The 26,506-nt window shown below is 42.1% G+C and overlaps 1 protein-coding gene across 5 annotated transcripts in view; it reads left to right on the forward strand.

The window, feature by feature from the left end:
- TPRG1 (tumor protein p63 regulated 1) overlaps positions 1-26,506 on the forward strand; it is a 477,906-nt gene that overhangs the window by 152,283 nt on the left and 299,117 nt on the right. The window lies entirely within an intron of this gene.

The raw sequence follows: 26,506 nt of genomic DNA on the forward strand, positions 1-26,506 counted from the left end.
ATATTGTTTTGGGGGATTGGGTTTGTAAGACTGGCCGCACTGTTTGCAAGCCTCGCTGGAAAATGAAAATGCAGACCCCTTGTTCAAACAGTAAGAACTTCAACATGGTGATAGCTGAACACAACCAAGCATGGGGCCTTTTAGCCACAGGGCCCTGGGCTCCTGCATGGGCTGTTTGCCCAGGAAGCCACCCTGGGTGGGGGAGGACCAGGGAGTGGGACAGGGATGGGGGGAGAGTAAGGGGGTATATCAGGCCAATAGACACCAGGCCGGGGGCGCCTGGGCAGCACAGCGGTTAAGCGTCTGCCTTCGGCTCAGGGCGTGATCCCGGCGTTATGGGATCGAGCCCCACATCGGGCTCCTCCGCTATGAGCCTGCTTCTTCCTCTCCCACTCCCCCTGCTTGTGTTCCCTCTCTCGTTGGCTGTCTCTATCTCTGTCGAATAAATAAATAAAATCTTTAAAAAAAAAAAATAGACACCAGGCCGTTGCCTAGAACCAAAGCTAAAAATGATGAGAAATCTTGCCCAGCTGCACTGAATGTGAAAAATGACACAAGGGTTAGTGCATCTTGGTGGCCGGAGAGTTTCAAGCTATTCCACGTAGATTCTGTGGCAGTCAAGAGCTGACTTTATTTTGTGAAGGAGAAGCAGGCGAAGCTAGGAAAGATGACCCATGGAAGGTCATGCTGCTTGTTGGTGGCGCCTGGGGACCAGGTCTCGGGCCTTGTCACTTTGGTACCCTTTCTAGCCCTTTGGAGAGCTGGGTATCAGTGAAGTTGTTCTCTCTCACTGTGGGTAAAGTTGGAATTTGGGAACAAGAGTGAGATGCGGGAAGGGAAATGAGATCAATGATAACTGAATGGAGAAAACAAAACAGCTTCGCAAGCCAGAGCAGTTTGTCTGAGTCCTATCTGATACACAACATACAGCAAAACAGACAAATGTCTGTGCGGCAAAACAAAACTGGAAGAAGAAGATATTGTCAAATAAAATACGCATATTTCCAACCAGCCTTGAGCTCATCTGATAAGGGACAGATTGTCCAGAGTAAATAGAGAGAGGAAGAAAGATGCTTTGGGCTGAATTTAGTCCCCTGTCAAAATCACAGGGAAGCATCATGCTTCCCCTCCTGTTTGTTGTTTCCCTGGTGGCCAGGCCTCGTAGGACCACGCAGGGGAGCAGAGTAGTTCACACACCTGTGCATTTGTCCTTCTGTCTGTCCATCCCTCCATCCCTCCATCCAATGTCTTTTGAGCACCTCTATTGCCATTGTCCTGTGCTGGATCCTAAAAAGAATGTTTAAGACACGGCCCCTCCCTTTAAAGAGAGCAGACAGATAAGGATCAGGGGAGAAGACTAACCACGGTGGAGCGTAATGCTCGTGAGGCCTGCTGTGTGCTGTGGGACTCAAGAGAAGGGGAAATTCACACTGCCTACATGTCTCAGCGGATAACCTACCAGCAGGTTCCTGTTGGCTTCAACAACAACGTCTGCTAGTGTCTGTTCATCATCCCCGTGCTCCTTTTCATCAAAAGACTCCTGGGGAGGAGGCAGGGCTGGGGAGTAGGGATGTGGGATTCTTACAGATGCAACCCATTTACCCTCTAGGGCGTATGTCTGTGAATCAGTCCTTCTCTGTACGAGGGGGAAACCCTGGGCTGGAGCTCATTCTGGTTCAGACCTGGTGAGGATCTGTGCAGACCTGTGCTTTTTCCCCATCTGCTGCCCCGGGCGTGACTGTAAAGGGAGCAGCCCTGCCAAGGTCAGGGAGAGGGCAGGTAGGGGATCATCAGGATCACCCTGCCCCCATCTGCAAAATGGCAGGAGGGGAGGTCTAATAAACCCGGTTTTCCTAACCTAAATAAGCAACAGCTTACATTTTCCATCAGTGACAACAGGACTAAAGTAGAGGGGGTATTGTAAAGGCCGTCACGGAAGAGAGAGAAGGGACCAGATGCCAAGAGAAATGATGTCTAAGTGGTGGTAGAACACATCTGTGTTAGAACTCCCATTGCATGGAAGAGCCAACTGAGGCCTGGGAAGGACAGAGCTACTTGCCAGTTGATTCCAGGGAGTGGCGATGAGGGCCCAGAGCCCAGGTTTTCTGTGTGACGTTCTTCCAACGGCTGTTCCCCTCCTGGCTGTAGAGTGGCCGCCCCCATTACTGCAGGGTGCAGGGTGGCAGGAGCGCAGCATGGGCTGGGAGAAGCATCCCATGGCCACTGGAAGCCTGGTGATACTTAGCTGCCCATGGACACAGATGTCTTCAGAATCTCTTGCCCTTTAAAATAACATGCTTCAAACACCAATGCATGGCTTGGTTCCAGGCTAGGATCCTGCACCTCTCAGCCACCTTCCCCTCTACCCCTGTCCGAGTATCAGAAAGATACCCATGGATGAGTGGAAACAGTTGTCTTTCAATCACTTCTCATGGCCCTGTAGTTTTGTGGTGTGGAAGTGGGGTGACCTAGATACTACTTATGTGAAATCCTCTTTTCATCCTGGGGTCTACAGTGAGGAGGGCATAAATCAGTTGGACGAGGGGACAGTGGTTCAGTCCATCTCCCAGTTAACTTCACTGTCTGCGCTTGTTGAATGCCAGCTCTCCCGACCAGCCCAGAGCTAAGGCTGTCTCCTCCCCCACGAAGCCTCCCTGGATTGCTCCCTGCTCAGGATTCCTGCAGCTGTGGTTCTGATTCTATCCATGGTGCTTGGGTGTTCATCACCTTCTACATATTTTATTTTCCTGAGTCTTCATGCCGGAGACTGTGTCTAGTTCATTCTTCTATCCTTGTCTACGCTGAGAACTGAGAATGGCCAAGGCGGTTTCTCAGTTAACTACTCACTCATTGAATGAAGGCATAGATTGATTATGTCCTAGACATTATGGAGGCATGTAAAAAGACAGGTGGATATGTAATGTCTTTTCACTGCTCATACTTTATACTGACTCTATGTAGAAGAGTCTTATTTGGGTTTCAAGATCAATTCATTATGATTCAATTATATTTTCTAGCAGTTGTTACTGTGTCAACTCTTATCTTAGGTTCATTTCCTATGCTTCTCCTTTCAAATGCAACACCTTTGAAGGTGGAATGATACCCCCAATTTACAGATGATCAAAAATATCAGCTCAAGTGTGGGTAGTTCTCTCCCATAGGTTGTAAAACCATTCGATGGCCGATTAGGATTCATTAAGCAGATATTCCTTGATCATCATTCATTCAATATGTATTTATTTACATACTGGACATTGTGGGGAATGTATGGGAGAGTAAGATGAGGTCATTAGCCTCCAGGGGCTCACAGTCTAATGAGAGGGACATATACTTGAATGGAAAACCTTGCCATGTGGCAAACACTCTAGAAGAAATACTGACCAGAGATTCTTCATGCTTATGTGTCTGGTTCTCATGAAGATATACTGCTCTGCATGTCCTCTATATCTTTGACCAAAAGTGGTGATGATGCTTAAAATCCCAAATAGCCAACAAATCAAGTCATCACAAAAGAATACTAATAATAGGAACGAAGGCTTCAGGCTTAAGCTTCCTTACAGCTAATGGGGAGAATGCAGATGACACGGGGGAAGGGACAGGAGGCTGCTCCTGCTCACCCCATCAGAAGATTTCAATCAGAGAGGAAGTTGGCAGGAAAATCCGGGCCTTCTTGCAGAGAGGACGAGAGAGAGGTGTGTCACTAGAACGAGAAAGGCCCCACCCACAAACCTGTCCCTGACAGGTTGAGTTCCACCCTCTAAACGTCTTCAACCCTTTCATTTGACCCTTTGTTTGAGACCAAGCACATAACTCTCAACCCACTCGGTGAGGCAGGGTTCAGGTGGAGGGGGTGACAACACAAGGGCACCCTCGTGTTGGGCTTCATCTGAGCCAACCACACTTTCACTGGCCACTCCTTGTGCTCTGGCCCCCCTCATCTGAGAAGAGAAAGAAGAGCCTTGAGAATCAACCACAGCCTCGTCAGGTAAGAGCTGGTGGTTTGTCCCTGGTTCTGCAACGAGATGGGGTTTCTCTGTATGTGTTGATTGCTCCTTGCCCCTAGCCTGTCTTTCTGGTCACTTCCACCACTGACTGGTAGTTCTGTCCAGGCCTGTAGGTCGCCTCGATCACAGGAAAGTCCTCCCTTCGTCCTTACTGCCCGGGGATGATGAGGTTTGTAGACCAGCATTTTTCAGCCTATAAAATCACTTGACATAACTATCTATATATTGATTTTGATCTCAACTGCCTTATAAAAGCGGTAGGATAGGTATCATTTTCTCTATTCAATGGCTTAGTGAACAGAGGCTTGGCGAATTGAAGTGATTTGTTCCAGTACGATCAGCAGGCTAAGGCCCAGATTAGATTTGATTCCTCCTTCTCTCTTCCTCTTCTGTACCACCCAGCAGGTCATACCTTATCTCAAAAACCCAGGAAGAGTGAAAGGGCTTCCTGAACTGTCAAATGAGAAACAAAAGGTGTTATTTCCTTACAAGCAGGTTGGGAGGGATGTTTTTGAACTCATCTGAGACAGATTTTATGATGATATATAGGCTCCATCAAATGGGGCTATTTCTAGAGAACAAATGAGAATATGTATAGAGCGAGGCCTTGCAAACTGGAAAGTGATATGCAAATGTGGGAAAATGGCTCCGTGGAGCCCGAAACGTGCTCTCACTCTCTGTATGAGAAGGCTTGCTATTGGGCTGGACGACACTCTCCTGATGTCAGCAGGAGCGTTATGAGGCACAGCTCACAAAAGCCCTGGGGAAATATTTAGCTTTTCCATCTTCCTGTGGTATGTGGAAAAGCAAATCTCAATGAGGGGGGAGGGAACACCCCCCAAATCCTTTTCAAATTGACTCCTGCAATTTCCTCTCTTATGACAGCTATCATTATATCTCATTGTTCTATAGTTTTAAGAAAATCTCATCTTCAGTGATTATGTAGTTTATTTTTTAAGATGCTAATTTTAGCTATCATTTTCCCTGCATGCTCAAAAGGTTGTATCATTCTTAGCTGTGGAAGGAAATATTTTGTACACGCATTGTGTGTGTGTGTGTGTGTGTGTGTGTGTGTGTATGTGTGTCTGTTTGAGTTTGTTGTGACAGTGCTAATATTCATCCCCATGAGCCCCCCACAGCGGAGTGGGTTGCCATGCTACACCATCTTTGGCAGGCACTTAGTGTCTGGCTGTAAGCATCTTGAAGAAGTCACTTAATCAATTACCTCATTCAAAATGGAGAAACTGAAGCCCAGAAAGATGACATGATGTGTCCAAGGCCACAAGGCCAGCGATCATTAAAGCCGTCAGTCAAACACACATTCTCACTCTTCCACTGCCCACGGCGCATAATGAATGGTGCCGGGCACCCCTCAGCAGAAGCAGGAGCTGTGTCATTTGGGGGAGTGGACCCAGATGTCCTTTAAGATTCCTTTCAATGAAGCATTTTAGAGCATTTTGGCCTTTTCTTAGCATTCGATGGAAATGTCATACCCTGTAAAGTAGGGGACTTTTGTAGAGAAGACTCTTCCTTATTACCTTAGTTCTTGTGCAGTATTTGTTTCAGCCAAACTCTGGAACTTCTTCTTACATGTAGGGTTAGCTATGCAAGCACTGGCAGCATCTTCGTTTTGTTCAGCCAATCTAGATCTTTGTATCTTTTAGGACCCTTATAGAGATGTCACCCAGTTTAACTGGTGGTGATGCTGCTTGATCTTGAATTCAGAACTGTAGAACCCAATGGCAGGGTTGAACTCTAGAGTCCCTTTAATCCAGGGGCTGCGGACCAGCAGCCCCAGGTGAGTCCAGCATTCAGATGTGTTTTGTTTGTGGTGCAGTGGTAAACAAAATTGAACTAGTTGCAAACATTTCACATCCAGGAAATTTCTTGTAAAAGTTCAGATATATCATTTTTCAGGAAGATCAGAAGATCTGGTTGTAGTGGGTCCAAATACCCACATGGAAAACACATTGGCTGGGTCTGGGCAGCATGTGCCTCTTATAGATGGAGCACGTACTCCCCGATCATTCCCATCTCTGGAGGACCGGACTGCAGCTACCAGGTATTTGCATTTTTCAGTGCTGGTCTCTTTCAATCTCTCATGGGCTCAAATCATTCTGTTTCAGGGGAAACCTAGTTCCGCATAATAATAGGCCAGGCCACAGATCAATGTCACCAGGGAGGAGGTGAAATTAATTCTTTGGCCCTAACCTCTTATTATTTCCGAGGTAGGAAGAGAAATGATGACTTCAGCAGAACATGCCATTGGCCCTGAGACCAACCCAGGATATTAAGCCAAATGTTGAAGCTCAGTGACTTGAAAGCTTAAGTATTCAGCTACCTGACACAGTTCCAGCATAATCCCTGGGTGCCTACAAGAGAAAAATTGACAAGTGCAGGCTAACACTCTTTACTCAATAGATCAATGTCACAAAAATAAGAAAAGAAATTATGATGTGTGATAGCACATAGAATACAACACAATGCTTCACATTCCCAAAGAATATAGAACAAATTGCTGAAATTCTGGAAACTAGCCCAATAATATGTTTTCTGTAATCCATTCACAAATAAAATAATCACTTCTTGATCACTTATAGTGTACATCACCCTAAGCTGGGGGATTTAGGGATGAAGAGCCATGATGCTTCCCCAAATGTGCACGCAAATAACCACAACACAGGATAAAATATGATAAATGTTACAAGAAGAAGAAAGCCAATGTTGTTCATTTTGCTGAGTAAAGAGATATTCGTGAAAACTATGTGGGTTGCCCCCAGGATGATTGTAAAGAAGAAATGGCATTTGACCTGGGCTTTGGACAGATAGAGGTGGAAGAGTTTTGAGCAAAAGAAGAATTTAAGCAAACTGGTTAAGTCAGTACTATTTGAAGTGTGCTTGAGAGAGAGAGAGAGAGAGAGAGAGAGCATTCACTGTGGCTCTATATAGGGCCAGTGGGATGGAGGGGAACTGAGGCTAGAAATGTGGGTATGTACCAGATCTTGGGTGCTGAATGACAGGCTAAGGGCTTCTGAGGAGGCACAACATGGTGGATTCAAGGAACGCTGCAACTCTTGACCAGACATTTAATCCGGTTTCACGGCTCTCCAAGTCCATAATTTGGCAGTGACGGAATATCTGTGGAGGTACCACTAAGTTTAGCTTTGAGTTTAAGAAAAAAAAAAGTAAGAAGAAAAAAACAGAACTGAGCACTTCTAAACACAGTGGACAGTATCAGATGCTTAGGGAGGAGGCAAAGTGGTAATACACAGAAGAATTACAAAGATGGATGAAAATATTTTTTAAAACATATTGAGCAACTTGTAAGGAATACTTGGGGGAAAAACATGGTTAAGATTTTTCCTTTTTTTTTTTTTTTAGAGCAAGTTTATTCCTCTGGGTTATCTGAAAGTTAGAAAAGTGATGTGCATAAGTTCTTGTGGGATGTGGAGCGTTATTTTTAGTTGATAAGCTTTTTCCTTTGGTCTGGAAAGCAGTCACCCCCCAAGGAATAGTTATAGAAGGTTCTTGGATGTCCTAGGCCTCAGCTCTTCCATTAAAACACTGCTGGAGAATTCCACAAATATTTGAAGGCTTCACTGTGGTCTACAGCATTCCTGATGGGCTGAAGGGAAGGTTCTGGTCTTGTAAAGGACTCCACCAGTCACCAGAACAATGTTTCCACACACACCACAAGGTATTTGTATAATTAACCAGACTGTTCTAATTTTCATGTGCATGCTTGTGTGTGAGATTGGTTCGGCATTGTACCCACCCCTCTAAGGCCTGTACTTCAAGGGAGTATGCAGGTGATGTGGCACAGGGTAAAATGAAGTATGGGAACAAGATTCATTCACTTAAAGCTATTTATTAAATAGCTGTTCAATGCAAACATTCCTTCAAGTTTCATTCATTAAAAACTATTGATTGAATATGGGTTCTAGGGTTTAGGAAAACCTCTGCAATGCACAAAAAGAAATAATCTCTGCCCTGAAGTAGCTTACATGTCTAATGAGACAGATGGAAAATAAACAAATCAATCAGTAAAGTATATAATAATGGAAATATAGAGAAAAAATAGGGAAAGGGGTAGGGAGTCTTAGAGAGTTGAGATTTTGGAGAGAGTGCTTAGGGAGAAATAAGTTGTTATTTTAGTAAAGATCCTAATGATACAAGGGAGTGAGCCATGTAAATAACTGGAAAAATAGTGTTCCAGAAACCTAGAGCAGCAAGTGCAAAGGTCCTGAAACAGCAGCATATCTGCCTGGCCCCTTTAAAGAATGTAACATAGAGTAGACTGAGTGGAAACATCTTTAGAAATAAAGTTAGAAAGATGATGATATGGTGAGGAAGGGGACAATGATAATGCAGGCCCTGTAAGACACAGTAAGGACTTTGACTTTCACTCTGAGTAAAATGGGAGCCATTTGCAGCTTTTGGACAGAGGAATGACATGGTCTAACTTATATTTCAAAGGGAATCCTTCGTCTGTGTGTTGAGAATAGATGAGTGTGGGGTGGGGAGAAGGCAGGCCGAAGCAGGGAGATTCATAAAGAAGTTATTTATAATCTGGATGAGTGATGTGGAAGCTTGGACAAGTTGGTAGTGGTGGAGATGAGGACATCTGTTTGAATCCTGTGGTTGAGATGGATTGAATGGGGAATAATGAGACAGGAAGGAGCCAAGGATGACTCCAAGGCTTTTGCTAAGCAACTGGTAGAAAGCAGCAGCCTCCTGTCTAAGATGAAGAACACCATGGCAGGGACAAGTTTTGAGGGAACACGAGATTGCTTTTGGACTGGTTAAGTTGGAGATGTTGAGTAGTGAGTTCATATACAAATCTGAGATTCAGTGAGGATATCTGAGCTGAAGATAAAAAGTGGGAGTCATAAATATATACATGATATTTACAGCAATGAGATTAAATGAGATGATCAAAGGAGTTAGTATAGACCAAAAAAAAAAAAAAAGAGAGAGAGAGAGAGAGAGATTGAAGGACTGACTTGGAAACTGCAAGGTTTTATGTTAGGGAGGTGAGGAGAATTCAGTCAACAGTGAACCAAAGGGGAAAGGACCTGGTGGGGGCAGTTCTACACCAGGAGAGAGGAGATTCCCATCACTGAAATTGTTTAGAATCCTCAGCACGTGGTCATAATGAAAAGCATTTTTCATTTACATTTTCTATAGACAATGTGTCCCTTTACCCTCTGCACCCTGGAGCAGACTACTCCTTCTACTCCCACCACCCATTATTTCTCTCTGGTTCCATGGGAACAAAGAAAAAAAAATGGAGAAGGAGCAGCTGGAGTGGTGGCCCACAATAGATGAGTGCCATGCGCTCTGGGATCCAAGTACAGAAGCTTTCTGAGGAGAAGAGGACGCTCAGATGGCACAGATGCTACTGGGAGGCGGAGGGAGATGGGGACTGAGATCTGTACACACACAAGCAGTGTGGCCGGGTGGGATCAGGAGAGAATGGGGTAAGAGGAATTGGAGCTGATAAACACAGATGGTCGTTTCAAGGGTCTCATTTGTAGAGGGACCCAGAGAAAATGGACACAAAGTGGAGAGGAAAGAGAGGCTCCCCCCCCTTAAGATGGGAGGAAATGGTAGAAATGTACTTTTATAGAGCTTGTAACTTGATTGATACACATACAGTATTTTCTTTATTCTACCTCTGTGAAGTCATCTTGGTAAGGTTAATCATCTTACATTTTTTCGGGGAAGGAAAATAAGGCTCAGGGAGTTGAAATCATCTGCCCCAAATCTCACAGCAATCTAATAAGAGATGGGACTCAAATCTGGGCTCTGAAAATCAACTTAATTGTTCTCTTCTCTGCCACTGCCTCATCCTACACATATAATCTCGGAGATCATGAAGAGCCTTAGAACTTTCTATAAAGCTTTACAAAGCTTTCACTTTGTCATTGTTTAAGCACCTTTCATACACCCCAGGGAATCTGGACTTCACAGCAGTGCTTCCTGACCTGCAGGTGCGGTTACACCAGATGCGGGATGTCTGGGGCCCGAGGAGGGAACAAGAACTCAGCATCTGCGTCAATGAAAACTTGTAATATTTGGAAAGAATCTTCCAAGTATGGTCAACATGGGACTTCCTGTTGAAACATCTCCATGCTGGAACATGAGAATGCAATTTCTTTTTCTTTTCTTTTCTTTTCCTTTTTTTTTTCTTTTCTTCTTTCTTTTAGAATGCAATTTATAATACATCCTTAATGCTGTCTGCTGCTTTCTTTCCACTTGAAGCCCATACATAGTTAAAGCTTTTCCTGTTTACATGGAGCTCCAACCATACATTTCTGGATCTTCAACCCTAGGTGGGTCCCAACTGCGATATTACTAGTCTGTAAGCAGGGATAGACTGAAACCTATATTTTTTGACCCGGCCCTGGAAAACACATGTTTAGAATAAAAAGCTTTGCACACCATTTGTCTTCCCCAGTGGCAGCTGTTCTCTCCCATCATTCACAACACCAAAAGGCAATTTCTAGAGTAAAATGTAACCCTTGTCTCTTAGCAGGGGGGGTCATACTGGGTCCTTGGCGTCTGTTTGGTGTTTTGCTTTGTGTAAGAGCTCTTAGACCCATATATATCCAGACAGCTCAGCATCACTCTGCGCTGCCCTAGAATGCTTCTTTGCACTTTGTGCAGATTACCCTCTAGGTCTTTATCCAGCCATCTTGTAATTATCTTTTGGCAGATCTGATTCTTTTATAGACAATTTACACCTTAAGGGCAGAAATTGTATTTGCAGGTTTTCTTCTACTCTCCATTTCTCTGTCTTCCCCAGCACTATGCTTGGCACAGAGATGGTTCTCCCAAATGTGTTTGAATTAATTAATTAAACGAAGCATTTTGTACCATATAGAGTTGCACTATGGAGATTAATCTATGTCACCCAGGAAAAAGTAGCGTACCCAAGTTCAAGTTATTCTTATGTGCAGAGTTAATAAATTAGGCAAATCAAACCTACAACTTTGGAAGCCAACTGGTTTGGTTCGTTGTGCTCTTTAGTCAGAGCTACCTAAACCTCTATAACCGATAAGTCTATTTAAAAAAATTTTATACCATCATTACGCACACCTCTAACTTTCAGTAGTGCTAATATAATCATTAAGAGCTGTTGACATGATGAACATTTGTTTAATTGTTCATGCAATTAATAAAATGAAGAATTCTTGTGGATCAGTAAGGCCAAAAAAATGAAACTAATAAAACTGTCCAACACACACACACACACACACACACACACACACACACACACACCCTTTCAATCTCACAACTTAAGAAAGCATTGCAAGTTAAAGCAAATACTGGACTCATTTACAGCATTAATTGCAAAACACGTATTTTTTAAAATTTCAAAATTCCCTCCTAATATACAGAAAAATTGGTTATATATTTTTTGTCATTTTTTACTGAAGTATAATTGACATGGAGCATTATATTATTTTTAGGTGCACGGTGTAATGATTCAGTACTTGCGTATGTTGTGAAATGTTCATAATGCATCTAGTTAACATCTGTCACCACACATCATTACAAGAGGGTTTTGTTTTGTTTTGTTTTGTTTTTCTTGCGATGAGAACTTTAAAGATCTGCTCTTTTAGGGACGTCTGGGTGGCTCAGTTGGTTAAGTGACTGCCTTCGCCTCGGGTCATGATCCTGGGGTCCTGGGATTGAGTCCTGTATCGGGTGGGTTCCCTGTTCATGGGGAGCCTGCTTCTCCCTCTCCCTCTAACTGCCACTCTCCCTGCTTGTGCTCTCTCTCTGTCAAATAAATAAATAAAATCTTTAAAAAAAAAAAAAAAGATCTCTTTTAGCACCTTTCAAATATGCAACATGGTATTATTAACTGTACTCACCATGCTGTATATTATAGCCCCACGACTTATATTTTATAACTGGAAATCTGTACCTTTAGATCCCTTCCACCATTTTGCCCACCCCTCAGTCTCTACCTCTGGCGGCTACCAATCTCTATGGGCTTATTTTTTTGTTTGTTTGTTTTAGTTTTAGTTTTAGATTGATTAATTGATTTCTTTCTCTTTATTTTTTTCCTTTCCTTTCCTTTTTTTTTAAGTTCATATATAAATGGGGTTCATATTCTACAGAGCCTTAAATTCTGTCACATTTCTGGGAAGGGTAACTTGGCTATATCTATCAAACACCTGAAATCTACAAACTCTTTGACCCAGCATTTCCGTTTCTGCAATTTATACTTAGGAAAAAAGTAAGGATCCTGAAGTTTTACCTACGAGGATCTTCAGTACATAGTCATTTAAAAAGCAAAGTAAAAAAGCACAACGTGCATAAGAAACAGTAGGGAATGAGTTAAATAAATAGAGATGATTGCAAAACAGAACCTTTACAGCCACTAATATGCCGCTGTAGGAAATTATTTATTGGCTGAGTAGTTTAGTGCGCTGGTGGAGAACAGGGCCTTGAGGTCTGAGCGAACTCTGATCAACTTAGAGCTCTTATCACGAACGTGTGATCCTGAGCAAATTCCTCAACTTTTCTGAATTTCAGTGTCCTAATCTGTAAAAGGAGGGTAACTTTAACACCTAGACCACAGAGCTATGGTGAGTTTGAAATCAGCCAATGCAGTTAAAGCCAAGTGTTTGGCCCACAGTATAATATTCAATATACTAAATGTACATACAATATATTACTAATATCTGAAATGCAAAAGGCAGCTTTCGAAACAATATTTACAGCATAACTTCATTTCTGAAGTAAAAAAAGATCCTATCTACAGACATAAGTAGAAGTCTTAAAAGATACACACCAAAATTATTTACTTTCATTTTCTCTGCATGGTGATTTAGGGGAAGATTTCTTTTCCTTTTGCTTTAATTTATGGCCTACAATGTAATAAGAAAAGTTAAATGGGTCCAAATAATCATCAATATCAATTCCTATAAATGAACATCTATCAACACAAGAGTTCTTTGTGTTATCACTGTTTCCCTCACTGTCAAGTCATCAAAGTCTCTTCAAATCATTGTCATGGAGGCCATACATGCTGTGGTTGGTAGTGCTAGTGATTACCTACAGGGTTCCTCGCTACTCTACCCTTGTCCTCTGCCATACCCCATGCGGTATATATATTAAACATTTAGTAAGCATCCTTCTGTTGAGAACACTGGGTGTTGATATTGGGGGGAATACAAAGCAGCACAAAGGATGGTTTCTGACCTGGAGGAGCCTAGAGTGCCTCCGAAGGGAAGGGCACTTACCTTATGCAGGTAATGCTTCATCTTGTTGAGGAGATCCATCTGTCTCAAGTGAGTTTGGATAGCTAGGGAAAGGTGCCTTCAGGAGGTAGGGCAGAGCTATTAGAGGGACATTAAAAACTAGTGTATTTCCATAGCCCACAGGTAGAATGATCTCTGACTGGGATGGAGCCCTTCCAAGTTCCTTGTGTCACCATTACCTTTGATAAGATTTCTTGTATGATTGTTTCTGTCCCCACTGGTTTTCTGAGGTCTTAGATGTTTATTCTTGTATTTCAATCAATTCCTTTTGTGCCCATACCCCCACGACTATGACTTATATTCACTTGGTACACATCCTTGAAACATTATTTTTCACATTTTTTAGCCTCAATCATAAGTATAATGTATGTTCAATGCAAAAAAAAAAATTAAAAATTTTAGAAAAATGTAAAAAAGAAAGTAAAAATCATCCATAAGCCAGTCATGCAGAGATAACCATTCATAACATTTTGGTGCATGTGTTTCTAATACATGTGTGGGTGATTTTTTAATATAATATTTATAATCAGCATTTCTGTTTCATAATAATATATCTTTTCATGTCAATTAATATTTGACTACAGGCTTATGCTGTGACATCTTTTACAACCCCCCCCCAGAAAGAAGTTCACTTTAACACTTCCGTATGTTAATTTCTAGGACTTTTCTTTGCTTATTTATATATACTTCAGGCTTTAAAAATAAAACCATAGGTTATGTGTAGCTTTGGACTCTGCTTTTTTACTTAACATTATCGTAGGAATTTTTATCTGTCACGTAACTGTCTTAAAAATATGATTTCTAATGGTTCCGTTATAGTCCACTAGGAGTATGTACACATAGTTGATACAATAAATATCTTTAATTTTAAACCTATCTAATTTAAGATTGATGCTTAAATCATTACCCCTTCCATGAGACTCTCAACTTCATACAAGAAGATCTAGTTTTGATTCACCTTTGAATAGTAGTATATAGTCAGTTGAAAAGGATGAAGTCCTTCATTCTAAGATCAAAACCTCTCAGTGAAAGCTTCCACCATGTGAAGGGATCTGGGAAGTTATGGCTAGGTCATTTCAGAGGGTGGAAAGGAGGCCATGACCCACAACAATGTGGTTCGTTGGGGTGGGAAAAGAACTTGACCTTGAATGGGGCAGGTGGGCAGGATGAAGGGCAGGATGAATGCCTAGGAAGGGCATCCTCTCCAAAGTGCCACCCTCACTGGTTGGAGGGAACAGCCAATGAAACTAGAAAGAAGTTCCCACCATTTGGTGTTTTTTGCTTGTTGAATTAAAAACCAAAACTGAAAGAAACTAGTAACTTGTTCTTCTTGTTGATTTCTTATCCCTGGTGCTCTTAAAGATGTGATTCTCTATAAATATATAACCAAGGACTAGAAAGTTTTGATTTGTACTGGGATGAAGGTGATAAAAATAAATATATTCCACCTTATTATTTTTGGTATTTGACCTGCTTTGAAAATGGCCTCTTAGCTCGCCACTTTGACTTAGAATGGGGGCTCCAAACCAGGCCTGTGTGGGGTCCTAGACTAGCAGAACTGGAAGGAAATGTGGGGGCCAAGTAGTTCAGTCCCCTCCTCTACATGTGAAAAAGACAGTGCCCAGAGAGAAGAGATGACTCATATCTGAGTCAATGGACTCAATGACTTACAAATGTGAGGCTTGTATGAAAGCCTACAAGACTTTCCCCACCATCACTAGTTACTACATGCTCTGATCCCAATTGCTGAAGTGTCTCTAACATAGAGTCCATTGATCATTAGACTTCTAGCTTCTTTTTCCTGGAAACCTTTAAACTCGGGTTTAAGACTCTATTATAGTTTAGGTACTTCGCTAGGCCTTTAGACCATTAGTTCTTCCCATTCCTATCCTGTTCTGCAAGGTAAATATTGGATCCACTTCACATTTGAGAAAACAGAAGCAAAGGATTTTTAAATTGCTACCCAACCTCAGGCAGCTGGTAAGTTGTGGGGTCTGGATTAAAGCCCAAGCCTGTCTGACTCCAAAGATTTCTCTACTGTGCCAGTCTATTTCCTGATACAGAAATTGATTGCATGAAATGAATCAATTAATGTCTTTACTGTTCCTTGTCTATTGTCTTGTGGAAGAGTTGGTTTAATTAATTCTCCAAACGTTTGTGCCCTTGAGTTGTGGGTCAGTGATTTTGACACATCCCCCACAAAGTTGCACTTAAATCAAAAGCAAAGACATCTTTCAGGCTTCAGGAGACGAAGCTAAGTTGTGTAACTTAGCCACTCCTACTGATTGGCCAAGCTCCCACACAGGATTGAAGCTTAACAACTGAAAACAAACAAGAACGAAAGTTTTACAAAAGTTGGGTGGGTGGGGGGATAAAAAGCATAAAAGGGAAAGAAAATAAGAACCTGTTCGATACCACATAAGTGAAGTCATCTCTGCTAAGAGAGAGGATGAATTTCAGAGAGAAGCACAAAGAATCATTGAAGACTTAGCAGGTGTGAAGGAGATCTAGGGCTGTGTTTTGGGATGTGGATTCCCTTGGCCAGGCATTTTCTCTTGACCTCTTCTCAAGGAAGATTCGTTATATTATGACTTCGAAGTCTGTTGGCATAATGCAGGGGGTATGAAGGAAAGTATTTTAAGCTGGTTTATTTCAAACTGATGTTTTTGAATCTGACCTTTCAGGCCAGGTTGGTGTAGAATGGCGCCCCTCAACAGCCCCCTTCTCTGCCTCTTCCACAGGCCACTCTTCAAAACAAGGGGACTGCCGCCGCTTCTCCAACTCCATATCCCATGCTGTGACCTTTTGCTGGAAACCTGTAACTTCTGCCAAATTACTCTCTCCAGTCCATTTGTAAATAAGGGCTTTGTTCTCAGAGGATCTGTTCATTGGAAGTGCATTGGACTTATCTCTCTAAGACAAATATTTCCCCCACCTTTTTCCCATATAGAATTTACATAACAGGTTCGTAACTTGTGGCCCACATAGCGATTTCATAACTCCTTGTGATAAAACTTGCCTAACAGACACTATCTTTCTCCATCTCTCAGTTTCTTTTGGTTTTATTTCCTGAATACAGACTTCGCATATCAGTGGGCAGACAAAAATCATTGCCCAATAGCCTAACTGTGTACAGAAAATAGTCTTTATCTCTATGATTTTTCGCCTTCTTCTGACTTTAATTTTTGGGGAATTTCTGAGGGCCAAATTTTTGACGCATTTTCTGTACGAAACAGAATTTATTTTATCTCTTACAGTGGGTGCTGGAGAATAAGGGATCTGTGATAAAAATGGGTGTGCTTAAAAAGCCATTAAGTTTTCAAATGTTTTGGCTAAAACTAGTACTTTCTTTTTCATTTTATCCTCTTCAAAATATTTTTATTGTAAAAAATTAGAAAATATAACTAAGGGAAAATATCCATAAAGAAAACCAATGTTAACGTTTTTGTGGCTATCCTTGTAGACTTTCTTTTATACATATCTGTATTTTATTTTTATAAAAATTAAGATCATGCTCTGTCCTATTTTGTAGTCTTTAAAAAAAAATATACCTGGATGTCTTTCTATTGTATTTGTACTACGTTCATTATAACAGTTACATAATATTCTATCTAAACTACATTAGATGTTATAAATAAATTATAAATTAAGCAGTATTGCTATTTGAAAAAGGGGATGGCATTGCCACTGGAAGATGATGAGCTTAAAATATAGATAGAGATATTAGTTATTTTGAATGTTATCTCTCTTTATTTCTTTGTTGAGATATACCAGCATAGCTTCTAACAATGTACTGGTTAATCCCACTTTCTTTACCATGCAATTTAAATCTATAGCTACATACCATTATTAGTGAAACAAAGTGACAGTCTTAGAGACGCCTATACTGGGTGTGATATTGAACTAGCATAAGTAAGCTCCCTCCTACATTGAAGAGTCTACATTCAGTCACTCCCAAAGGGAGAGTTGATTTCAACTACTCCCTAGAGTTTTCTAATAATTTTATCCACTGGCTAGGCTTTGGTGGAAAAATTATTTCTTAACAGGATTTCACGGTCCAACATTAATGGCATTTGGAGCCTGACATTGCCTATTTTTGGTGGGATGCAAGAGAAGAAGTGATGAAGAATATTAACCAGGGACAGTACTAGGTATTAGAGATTGGCCCCAGCTCTTTAAGAAGGGAAGACAGCTGCTGCAGAAACCAATATTGCATTGTATGTTAACTAAGTAAAATTTAAATCAAAATTAAAAAAAAAAAAGAAGAAGGGAAGATAGAACTTCCCCCATGGTTAACAGGAAATATATTTTGGAAAATGTCAAACAGTTCAGTGGTATTTTTAAACACCATGCAGGGTTATAGTTGAAGTTCTTAGATGCAGAGATAGTGCCAAACAGTAACACTGTGCTCCAATGCACATTGGGTGATACTTACCTCAAAAGAGAAGCTCTAAAGAGTGGCCAAACTTATTCATTCACTTGAATTTCTCCATTCACAAATAGGACAATATTATGTAAGCCACAGATGTTCTTTCACTGATTTGATATCTTGAAGGGAGACTCTAGAGGCAAGAATTGACACAGGAAGTGTGTTTTTGGGTGACTCTGGCAGCATCCCTATCAAATTCTGGCCCTGTGGGCTTCATTTTCTATCTGGTCCCCTGGCCTACTTGGAACAGTTGCCTCCTGGGAAGATCTGGCACATCCTTCATCTAAACACACGGTGTCTCCTCACTATCATCCCCCGCATCTTGCCAGTAGCTTTGCCTTTGTCAAGATAGGAATCAGCTTTCCCTAAAGGCTTTGGACAGTGCCACTTTCCCTTTGGCATCTTTCAGGGATGGCCACAAGTTCCTGCTCAGTTATTATTTTATTGCCTCCTCCTTCTTCTAGGATGATATACTAATGGCTCTTCAAAAGATGCAAGATCAAGGCACTCTCCATCATTTGCAAAGTACTTTCACAACATTTTCATTTGATCTTCAAAAACAATCTCATAGAGTAAGCGGGGCAGGCATCAACATGCAGATTTTCACAGATACAGAAATTGAGAGGTATTATTACAACATACATGTGCACTTAACATATGAAGATGGCATTGCTGATGACATTTATTAATGACTGGATCGATCTTTCCCTGGTCCATGTTCCTACAGCCCCTCAACTGCTTTGTGAGTAAAATCGTACACTTGCAGAAGGCTGAGCAAAACCAAACAGTGTTCCTCTCCAGTAAGCCAGCCTTGAGATATACCTTCCCAGAACCAAGGAAATGTGAATATCACCAGCAGCATTTTCATTTTCTCAGTGCATTTACTATCTATTCTGTGTCATGCTGTGGACTGGTTCAACAGGAGATGTAGCAGGTCACACACACATAAACACACATTTATCCTTCCTTTCTAGTATTCTGGACTTATTTACGTGCATATAATTTACTTACATGTACTTGTAATTATATTTTCTTAGGAACTTATATATTTTATTTTGTGTTCTTACTGAAATACAGAAAAAGAAAAGGCTTTTTGTGACAGATGTTATTATTCCTCATCTCTCCTTCTTATCTAACTACAAGCTAATATAATTTTTTTTTTACTTTTTATTCATTAACATTCTGAACTGTCCACTTTTCTTAAACCATCTTATAATGAATCTGAAGGGCCTTCCTGAAACAGAACTGCTCTCATTTCTCCGTACCTGTATGCTGGCCTTCATTATTTGCACAGGAGAATAATGCTCTGCTTTAGTTCTCTTGCATTTTCCCTCTCTGGGAGGTGATCTCTGGACCTACTTGGATCCTCTTGGCATCTTGTAGAACAAGCTGAATCCCAGGTGTTAACATTCTCATCTAGGAGGAGTGGAATTGGGTCAAAGTTGCCTTAGGATGATATTACTCTAACACTTTCTTATAGCTAAACCATTTTGTCCCATTTGGTGTCTTGTTTAGCATTCAACATTGGACTTCAATGTATATTTCACTATTAAAACATGGATTGTCTTTGAGTTATGGTGCCCAACAAGATGAGAAGTTAGCAGTATCTGTTTTTAGGACCTCAGGCTCCCCTATCTGGTCTTGTTCTACCCCTTTCAAGTGCCTGTTTCCAAATATTGCCCTTTGGTTTCAGGATAAGTTCTCCTCTACTCCTTCCATTCCTAGACCTGCTCTCAGGAAAGGTTCTCATATTTGTCATCTACCCATCAGGGTAGTTTGAGGCAGAAACGACTTTTTCCTTGTTCTGCCTCTGGTGGTGCGGATGTCTTCTGTGACCTCCGCTGTAACTGAGCTCACTGTAATGCATAGAAGGTTAAGAATCCTGTGGGCATCCAAGAGGACAAATGAGGACATGGTTCATTCCCTCACAGAACTCACAAACTACTCACAGAGACCAATGACAGGCTATGACTAAAGAACTGGTTGATAAAAGATCATAGTGACTGGAGATGGAGAGCATAGGAAAAATTGCATTTCTAAATTGCCATTCCTGTGAAGCTCATGGGAACTGGTAACTTTGGAGCCTGGTTCAGAATAAAGGGTTTCAAATCTTCCCTTTTCGGGTCTGATTCCATCACGTCTGAGAAGAGAGGCTCTCTAAGCTGAACTTCTTTGCTTTTCTGCCATGGGTGCTCCATGGAAAAAAGATATTTATTACTGATACATTGTTTAGCTAACACATAATGAATGTGCCTATGTCTTCTACTTTGTGCTAAGCATATCGCAGTAAGAAAACCCTGTCCCTATCATCAACTGTTTTACATACTAGTGAGGACAATGTGAATGTTAAGGTGAGTTAAGAGATAGCTGTGATACAGTGTGATAAGTACTGTCATTATGGTAAACACAGTCTACAAGGAGAAACAGTGGAGAAGCGTGTAAGTTACGAGGCAAGATTGGTCAAGGAAGGCTTAGCTGCTTTCTACGTTGAGACAAGAAGGGCAACGGGAGTTATCAAGTAAGGAACTGAGAAGGAGCCTGGTGGATTTATGAGTCTAAAGGTCGAGGAGTGTGGCTGAAGCACAGGTTGTGAGTGCTGTGGTGTGACAGGGAAGATGGGACAAGAAGATGGAAAAGAAAAGGGAGGGAAGAGACTTGGTGAGACATGAGCTCCTACTTTATTTGGAGTGCAACGAGGATTCATTGATGGTTAAGTGACACAATCTGATTTGTATTTTAGAAAGATTAGTCTTCCTGCTGTGTGCTGCATGAATTTGAGAGGGAAATATTGGAGAGAGATCAGTTAGAAGACCGTTACAGTGATCCACAAGAGGTGAACTTAGGCCATGGCAATAGCAGTAGAGCAAAGTGGACAATTCAGTAGATATTGAGGAATCAAGAGCTATAGGACTAGGTGCCTGATTGCTAAGTATTGGGCAGGAAGAGAGAATCAGGCAGACTTTTGGCCTGAGCAACTGTATAGCTGTGATGTCACTCACTGAGATTAGAATAAAAAGGAGGAACAAGTTTATGGGGGAGGTACGAAGACGATGACTTCCTCTTTGGATAAAATGAGTTTCAAGTACCTGTGGGTCAACAAAGGTGATGTGTCTAGTGGGCAGTTGTTTAGATAGATTTGAGCTTGGGAGAGAGATCTGATTGGAGATACAGATTTGGGAGTCAGAGATCTATAGACTATGGCTAAGCAGTAAGAATGAAGGAGATTGCTTAGAGAGAACATCCAGAGTGTGCTCTGACAAACACTGGCATCTGAGATATGGGTGTGTGTTGTGCATTTGTGGCGGGGTCTCCCTGAAAGAAATAAATGCAGTGAACAAGCAAGTAGAAAGACCATGGGGAATGTGCAGTTCCAAGGGACAGAAGGACACAGGAATTTCAAGAAGGATCATGTCAACAATCAACAGCGCTAAAGAAGATCAAGGAGGATAAGGAATGGAAAGGATCTATTGGATTCAGTCACAAGAGCATTATTGAGAATATTTCTCAATGAAAAACAGATTCCTATGGATTCAGGTGTGAATGAGATAAAATGAGAGACAGCATGGGTGGACCTTTTTTTTCTTGAGAAGCTTAATTATGAAAAACAAGAGATTCTTTGCCTTTCTTATGATTCTAAGGTCAAATGGAATAAATGTGCTCTTTTCCCCCTGGCAATCCTTTAGATATCTGAAGACAGTGGTCAGTGTCCTCCATATTTTCTTTCTTCTCAACTGAAATTCTCCAGTTCCTTCTACTGTTCCTCTTGTGACACAGTAGGTGGTCCCTCACCCTCTTCGGCATAAAGGGGAAGGTCATCTCACAGGCCATGGGTCAAAATGACCAGTCTGATCATGGAAATAGAAGAGGGAGAATTTGAGAAGCACCAGCTGACATTGTGAAGTGTCTCTTTTTTAATTCATTTAACAAATATTTTACCGTGTGTTCCTGGTGTATCCAGGAGCCCTTCACGGAAGAAACAATCATTTGTGTGGGCTTTAGAGTGCTGTCTCCAGGACAGCTCTTCAGAAATGGGCTTTATGGAGCTAACAAAGACCAAACCTTAGACTATTGGAGAAAGGAGTCATCACAAAGAGTAGGTTTCTCTTCTTCATAGGCCAGCTAAGCCTTCCTAGGAGCTGGAGCCAATAAGAACAGGGAAGATGAGCCTGAAACCCTGGTTCTTCCTCTAACTTGCTTTGTCACCTGAGCTAAGTCACTTCTCTGAGCAACTGGTTTCTTATTTGTAAAATGAGGGTGTTGTCAGATATCTAAAATGTCTGGCAGTGCTCTCAGATTCCATCACTTGAAACCAACTGAATATTTACTTTGAGAAAAATAATCCTATCAATGTGCCATTACTATGGTATTTCTTGACCTATGTGGTTGTTACCTGGGTGTATTTATTTTATGATCTTTCATCGATCTGCACATTTATGATTTTTTGAATGCATGACATACTTCAATAAAAATGTTTCTAATAAAAATATCATTAAAATAATAAAGGCTGCAGTTTTTATTTTTTTGGGGGGGATACTGTTGTCAGCATTTGGATGAATGTCTGTCCCCTAATTTCACAAAATCTTATGTGAAAAGTCACAGTTGGTCTAGCAGGAAACCCAGGCTTGGGGGTTACTTCCTTCAACAAAGCTCCCAGCCAGGAACATCTGGTCGTGGAATGTGAGCTAGTACTGCTCTCTGGCACTGGAACTAATGCTGGGTAGGTAATAATCCTGGAGACATAATCCACACACTCCCCTGGGATGTCCCAATAACTGGGAAAGAGACTTGTTCTCATTTCTAAGCATTGTCACCATCTAGGTTCTGAACCAGAGGCTTCAAAATCAGGGAACCTATTTACTTTGGAGAGGGAAGAAAAGAGGCAGCTGTGGGCTGAATTGTTGCCCTTTGTTGATTCTTTTGATTTCTTTGCTCCTTTCTTTTTCACTTGTACGTGGAAACCATATTTGAGAGCTTATAGTGCCCTCGAAGTACATCATCCAGACCCAACATCTTTATTCTGGTCAATTCCTTGCAGGCTGATTTTTTTTCTTTCTTTCTTTTGGAGGGAGTTGGAAGACTGGTGATTTAGCCTTAATTATTCTACTTCCCAGGAGGAGAATTCTACCACTTTTTTGTCCCCTTTCTGTCCTAGGCTCTTCATGGTCAGGCCAATTGCAAATTTAGGACACCTCTGCTACCGTGTGACATAAGTCACTACATGTGACTCCTGGCTTATAGGTTGGCTTCCTTCTGCTTTTTCAAGGACATCTCCAGCCAGCTCCTCCCCAGCTCATAAATCCTTGTACAGGTTTATATTAATAGCTACCTCCAGAATTTATCTTTGTGGGGGAACTCCATTTATTTGGGGTGCTGAAAGGCAGAACCTGAGTGACTTGGATATGTAGATGAAACAGTATGTCCTTCAAATAATAAACACACATACAAAGAAAAAATTGTTACCCTTGAAAGAAAGAAGAAACAGATGAATGGTGCAAAATTGGACCGTATGCAGTGTGACTCACCTCTCCATGACTTCTCTCAATCCTTAGTGATGTTGTTAATCTCATGAAGCGTCTGGGGCGAGTGGAACCCTTACAGTGCCAGCCCTGACACTGCATTGGGGTGGGCTGTGAGGGAACTGATCCAGCAGGGATGGAGATGGAGGTGTGGTGACAGCAGAGAGGAGGTGTGAGGAGGACTTCAGACTATCATCCTGTCAGAGAGCAGCAATTTTAAGCAAGTGTTACCAGCTCCTTAAGGGGTGTGGGCCGGAGGTGGGCAGCTGGCATTTCAGTTACACACACCATATTACCTGCTGTCTTTTGAACACATCCCTGTTTACACCTCACAGCTGTGCAAGGAATGGCCTCACCCATCTCCAAGATGCAGTTGGCTCTATGGCACCTTTCTCCACAACTTTAACTTTCCACACTCTCAACCCTCCCTTCATTCACCCCTGTTAATCCCGCCTTCTGTTTCTATAGCATTTGTGCGCATTCTCCTAGTGCGGCTCTCTCACCAAAGTCTGCGGTTATCTGCTAGACTATGAGCTTCTCTGTGGAAAGACTGTAGCATGTGCTTCTGTGTGTGTCTGTTGTGTCCAGAAGATGTTTCCATTCATGTTGCACACAGGGCTTCATTACTCAGCCCACCAACATTTACTGAGTACTCATGTATGAGGTATGAGGTCATGTGCCAACAACAATGGATCTGAGAGAAGCCTTGCCTTTCAAACTTAGACCTGACAGAGAAACAAGCAGGGCATCCATTTGAGAACTCATGCTTGGCACCTGCTTTGTGTCATGCCCATGCCAAGTGTGGGCTATAAAGATGAGGGCTCAGAGTTGTCATTACCCAGAGGTGAAGACAGGGATGTCATGGGGATTATACAACAGTGAGATAAATGCTACAAGTCAAGGACCCAAGCCCTACCATAACTCCAGCTGGGAGACTGGTGGAAGTGTTTGTGGGAGTGTGTAAGAAGATTAATCTCAGGGAGTCACAAAGGATCTGTAATCTCACAAGCTTCTCTAGTCAATATCTTTGTCTTTATCAATTCCTTTTTGTGTATATTTTCAAAGAACCCCCTTTAAAAATGAGTATCTTGTGTGAAGGGCTCAGCAAATCTCTGCATGTTTTCCTTCTTAAATGCAAGAAGACTTATTGGGGTCTTAGCGTGTCTCCAGCCCTGGTCTGGGTGAGGTGCCCAGTGGATGTCCCTAGCAGCTCTGGTCAGTGTGGCTCACCATTTGCACTCGAGAGAAGTCAGAGGCCAAAGACCCCAAAGTCTTCACAATGGGTACCCAAATTCATGACACGGCAGTTCTCTTCCTCTGACCCCATAGCCTGTGTGTCACAGGGGAACTACCATATTTGTGGGAGTCACATAATGAAGATGAGATGGGGGAAACCATCCATGAGCAACCTCTCCAGACTTAGGTCTAGAATACTCTGGGTACTGAAGAAAAGTCCATCAAATCTTGTGGAGCTATCGAGCTGGAAGGAAACTTGGGAATAATTGCTCCAACAGTTTTCAAACGTTCACATAGTGTTCTCCCCACATGAAAGCTTCAGAAAAGTTCCCAAACCAGAGAAGTGGATCTGTTTTGATTGAAATGAGTTACTCATGTATGCAAACCATAAAGTCTGGCCTCTCATCTTGTAGATGAGGAATCTGTGGTGCAGAGAGAGGAGTGACTTCCCTAGGGTTACCCAGTGAATGAGTGGGGGTGCATTCATCATGCTGGCCCTGTGTCCCCTCCACCCCCTTGCTGAATGATCACAAGGCCCGGCCCACCAGGGGGCAGCTGGGAGGGAAAAGACCCTGCATCAAGTCAACTTTCCCCCAGGATACAGAGCAGCCCTGCTGGCATGTTATCACTAATGTACAAAATGTGAAATTGCGAAGACTTGTTTGCCAATTCTCTTATCTCAGCTGGCACAGAGGAGGGCTCGTTGGAGTTTCGAGGTGTTAGAGTATTGTTTATCCACGGCACATCCCTTGGCTGTTCTCACAGAGACGCAGGAAAGGCTGCACATATAAATTCACATAAATTACCTTTACAAAATGTCAAAATTAAAAGTGGATTTTTATTTTGGGGATGTGCCTCGAGCATGTTAACCCCTTCTAGTCGGTAGAGGTGTCACCATCCGAAAAGCAGTCGACTTCTTTGAAAGCAGCATAAGCCACAGGAACTTACTCCCACGCTCCCTCCCCAGCCCAGCACTACCTCACCTGAAAGAGGCAGCAGTTCTTGTCAGCAAAACCAGGACTTTTCTAAGCCCCTAGCCAGCCCACAGATAATCCTCTGGAAGCAGTATTTTTAACCCTGTGGTGGCCATAACTTCATTCTTTATTGTCCTTAACTCCTTTTTAATTGGCTAAATGGACAGTTCAGGGGAGACACGGAAACCCATCTGGGCCTCAGTTTCCTCATTTACGAAATGTGGAGGTCAGATTGTCTGCCCAAAGATCCAGAGAGGCAGTAATGGGGATACTTAAGTGGCTGTTAATATTTCAAAAGCTTCATGGAAATCATACGGCGCCTACAATAGCGTTGCATAGAGTTAAAAACAAGCCCATGGAGACTTCTGGAGATACATGGAGAGGACAGGGAAAGTAAAGAACTTAAGAGAGAAACAGCTGTGCAGGCTTGCCAGGGGGGCAGAGAGGGAGAGGAGCCAAGAATGACTTTCTTACAACTGGATGGAAAAAGGGACACGGTAGTGGTGGACAGTGGCATGCATGACCCTTAGAAGAGGTTCACCATGAAACAGCCCTGAGTTTTACTGCTATCTCTGTTTATTTTACTGGTATCTCTGTGGCACTTTTTGTTATGTCCAAACTATTCTTTATTAAACTCTTGTGAGAAGGAAAGAGCCCCCAAACTCCCCCTTTCTCTGCCTCTGGTTGGAGTTGTGGCCACTCAGTGTGGTCAGCTACTTCTTTCAAGCTGATCAGAAGTTTTTAACATAGTTCTCTATATGCTTTTCTAGAAAACAAATATTTATTGGGGTCAATTCTTCTGGGTCTCTCTTTGATCTTAATAAAGCAAAAAAAAATTATCTTAAGATTGCGCAGTTTGTCCACAGGACAGAAATCTTTCAGTCCGTGGTGGAGCAGAATCTTCCAGAATAAAGAGTTTGAAAGTCCCTGGAAGGGGTGCGGAATGTTTCTAGCTCTGATGGTTTAGGATGGAGCCCCAGACTGGGATATCAAGCAGGAAATGTCAGTAATAGGACGTAGATTTGATTCAGGGCCACATTATCATTTCCATGAGGCTAAAACTCTTTTG

Source organism: Ursus arctos, unplaced genomic scaffold (assembly GCF_023065955.2).
Source record: "Ursus arctos isolate Adak ecotype North America unplaced genomic scaffold, UrsArc2.0 scaffold_4, whole genome shotgun sequence".
NCBI lineage: Eukaryota > Metazoa > Chordata > Mammalia > Carnivora > Ursidae > Ursus > Ursus arctos.